Consider the following 4,148-nt stretch of genomic DNA (forward strand, 5'->3'; position numbering starts at 1 on the left):
TCTTCTCCTTATTTTCTTTTATTGGCGGTTGGCAAACAACTTTTAAGTGTGCTTTACCGCCACCTTCTGATATGGAGTGTGGATCAAAATAGCCTTTCCTCACTACCCTTGAAATAAATATATACATACATAAAACCATAATAAAACCAATAAATAACTTTTAGAAATATCTAATAACATTATTAATAGTCATACATTATCATTAAATACAACTTTCTAAGACAACTAAACTTATATCCTTCTACTAAGACCTGTTTTACTCAAAAAGACAATTATGGCTTTATACCCTACACGACCTGAATTCATTTTTAATAGTTCCTTCATTTCAAATCTAATTTTTTCTTTTCTCAACCAGTTTTTCATTCCTTTCCTCCTTATACTTATGACAATTAATAATAACAGCAACCCCCCTGTGCACGTCCCTGGGTAAGAGGGTTACAAAATAAGAACTTAATTAAGCATAATACTTAATCAGAATCCATATTTGTTTTATGATCCCCATCAGTAGTACCATACTATTTTGATCACTATCAGTTACTAGTGCAATTTGGATGGATTTTTACAGATGTAAAATATTTGTTGACATCTTCCTTTGGAAATAATTCTAGAATCAACACCCCAAAGATCAGCACCAGTCAATAATATACACACCACATTAGCAGTGCAGCTAATAATGCATTCACTTTTAGCATTAGACCCAAACAGCTTTGACTATCAACTCGCAAACAAACATGAGAATGAGCACTGGAGGATTTGATGTCCTCCCTTGAGTGACTAGGCATGTTTGATATGCAAATTTTCTTCAGCATTACAGATCCTCTACGTTCCGTGAGGTAGAATTCACTGGAGGAGAAGTGAACAACTCAATCGCAGCTCTGCGCTGTGTGCCTCCGAATGCTGGGGGAAATGAAAGCCGTCATTCAGATTCAGCAAGGGCATCAATGAGAATAGTTTAGCAACTTAGTACGGGCTGTGAGACTCTCTCCTGATAATGTTACTTTCACAAGCACGACTTTGTATTTCAGACATGGTTCTCCTAAACAGTTGCGCTATTTTCCTGTGCACTGAAAAAGTTCTGAAATAGCACTGAAATTAAAACATCTTTTTAATGCATAAATTTACACATTTAAAAATAAAAGCTTGCAGAACTTGCATCATGCTATTCAAATTAGGCATTAAACTAAATTTCGTTTACAATATATGTTTGTGCACATTTACTATTGATTGTGACAAGTAATTGATCATATTATTGAAACGAGTGTTAAGGACATATATTCAGTGTGTGTGCCTGCGCAGTGTATTTGAGTACATTTCCATCATTTTAAAGAGCTGATTCAGATGTCTGCATCTTAGACCCAAATGCACATTCAAAATCTGACCTTACTGCCCTGCTGAAAAAAAACAACAATAGAAACCATTACAGAAATGGTAATGGTTTCCACTACAAAACCATTCCAAACCATCAGCCATTAACCATTAAAAACATTACAAAATGGTGTCCATTACGTAGTGTGTTTTGGGCCATATTCTATTAGGATGTATTGGTTTGTATAGGTTTCCATTACAAATTTGTATTGGTAATGATATTTAATGGTTTCCATTACAGTTTGTATTGGTTCTGATTTGTAATGGTTTCCATTACAAACATGTATTGGTCATGATTTGTATATATTTAATGGTTTCCATTACAAATTTGTATTGGTCATGATTTGAACATATTTAATGGTTTCCATTACAAATTTGTATTGGTCAAGATTTGAATATATTTAATGGTTAGGACAACCTGTGTGTGGGTCAGGTTTTGACCTGATCACTCCCGACAAGAGCTGTTAAACCTGAAATCACATGGGACCAATGTTTTGACCAATGGCTATGACCAGTTTTAAAAACTGTATCTAGCCTATTAATCATGTGTAGCCTACATTAAATCATTATTATCAAACCAAAGGAAACACTAAATTTATTGGAGTCCTAATGGTTTATAATGGTGTCCAGTAGATACCAACATGTAACCTATAATTTTCAAAGGTGTTCTATTGGTCCCTAATGGTATCCAATAGAAAACATATACCACCAATAGAAGAAAGTAAATTACCAATAGAGACTTACTAGGACCATCACAGTTTCAATTAAAACCAATACAGAGAAAAATACAAAACATGCCACCAATAGAAGAAAGCAAATTACCAATAGAGACCTATAGGACCATTACAGTTTCCATTAAAATCAATACATTTCCCTGTAGAACCATTAAAACCATTATGAATTCTGTAATGGTTTCTATTGTTTTTTTTTTTTTTTTTCAGTAGGGTGAGCTTCTGGTGGTATTCATGATAACAGAGAGGACAAAAAGACTAGTGTATTAACACCCCGTAGAGACTGACTAACTAAAGCCTTACTGTGACAAGAGGGACAAAACAAGCAAATGGTGGAGACAGAGACCTGGCATCAACTTGAGTGTCACAGTGGGACCATATTTGCCATAATATGGAGACAGTGAGGTGGAAATTATCATCTTATTGTTTTAAAATAACAGTGAGTTCTTTCACTGCTGCAATACAATTCAAGAAGGTTCTTGGTCTAAATTACCATTGTATATGGTTAAAATGAATAAAAATAACTTTTCAGTTTCCTTAACAAAAATGTCATTCCCCAATTATTAGCATATTTAGATGCTGACAGTTCTCAAACTGGATTTTGTTGATGTTTTTTTCTTGAAATTGCAATGCTTTTTGCAGCAGTTTTTTTGTTTTTGCAGCGAAAACTGGGTAATTAATTTATTTGTTTATCTAATCAGGGACTATCAACAGGATCATGTACATATTTCCATGTTTGTTTTTTTAACAACACACAAAGATACATACTTTTAATTAACTCAAGAAGCAATACTGGATTTACCTTTGTTTACATTGAAAATCTTATCAGCTGTAATATTAATTTATTTCTGCTTTGAAAATAAAGTGGCATACTTGAAACTGTTGCATCTTTCTCCCTTCAGAGTGCTTTCATGACAGCAGGATAACTGACATCTGTTGATCAGTTTGATTGACATTAGATTCATGGATTTTGGTTTGCTCATATTTCTTGCTTTCCTCTTAAGTGTACTTTTCTCACCCCGAATCATCTTGGATTGAGGGATTGTTTTCCACCTTTCGTTGTCTTTCTCAGGTAGTGAGATATACATACTGGTTACAATACATTATTTTGCCTCCCTCCTAAAGCTCTCGGGAAATCAGTGCTGTGTTTCCGTCGTCCACGCTTCGGGCCTCGACTGATTTCCCGCGCTCGCATGCTGCCTCCTCTAATAAGCCCTGTGGCTGGGCAGCGAACGTGTCCGCACACCGAATATCGTCCTTGACTGCTCCCTGCCGGTCAGGCGCTTCAGGGGGTCGGGAACGAGTCTTGGTTAACACCCGAGGCCAGCCTCGAGAGGCCGGTTCCCTTAGAACAGGGGTTCTCAAACTCTGCCCTGGAGGGCCACTGTCCTACAGAGTTTAGCTCCAACCCTGATCAAACAAACCTACCTGTGACTTTCTAGTGATCTTGAAGACCTTAATTAGCTTCCTCAGGTGTGTTTGGAGCTAAACACACCTGAGCACACCTATCAGGGTTGGAGCTAAACTCTGCAGGACAGTGGCCCTCTAGGACCGAGTTTGAGAACCCCTGCCTTAGAAGATCTCACGCATGGTCATGCCTTCCGGATATATCTGCGTGGGCCCTGCATACTTTAGAGCTGGGTTACAGACTACAGTTCAGTTCCCCACTCCCAAAGTTCAATGGGGTGGTCTGGACTGTGGTCGGCCCAGAGCAGGTTCGGGTCATGGAACATGAAGTCCAGTCCCTGTTGGTCAAGGAGGCCATAGAATATGTTCCTCTGGGGTTGCGTCCTATAATAGATCTCAGGCACCTGAATCGATCTCTGAGGAGAATCAGGTTCAGGATGCTCACTATTCCAGCCATCGTGAGTCAGATCCAGTTCGAGGACTGGTTCGTCAAGATCGATCTGAAGGACGCTTACTTCCATATTTCCATCCTTCCATGTGCCATGAAGTTCCTGAGTTTGATCAGGGGAACATGCAGATGCCTTCGTTGCCTTCGTTCCCTCGTCATATGGAGGAAACCTTGGTTCCTCTATGCAGACTGGCACA

Source organism: Pimephales promelas, chromosome 11 (genome assembly GCF_988280905.1).
Source record: "Pimephales promelas chromosome 11, fPimPro1.hap1.1, whole genome shotgun sequence".
Taxonomy (NCBI): Eukaryota; Metazoa; Chordata; class Actinopteri; order Cypriniformes; family Leuciscidae; genus Pimephales; species Pimephales promelas.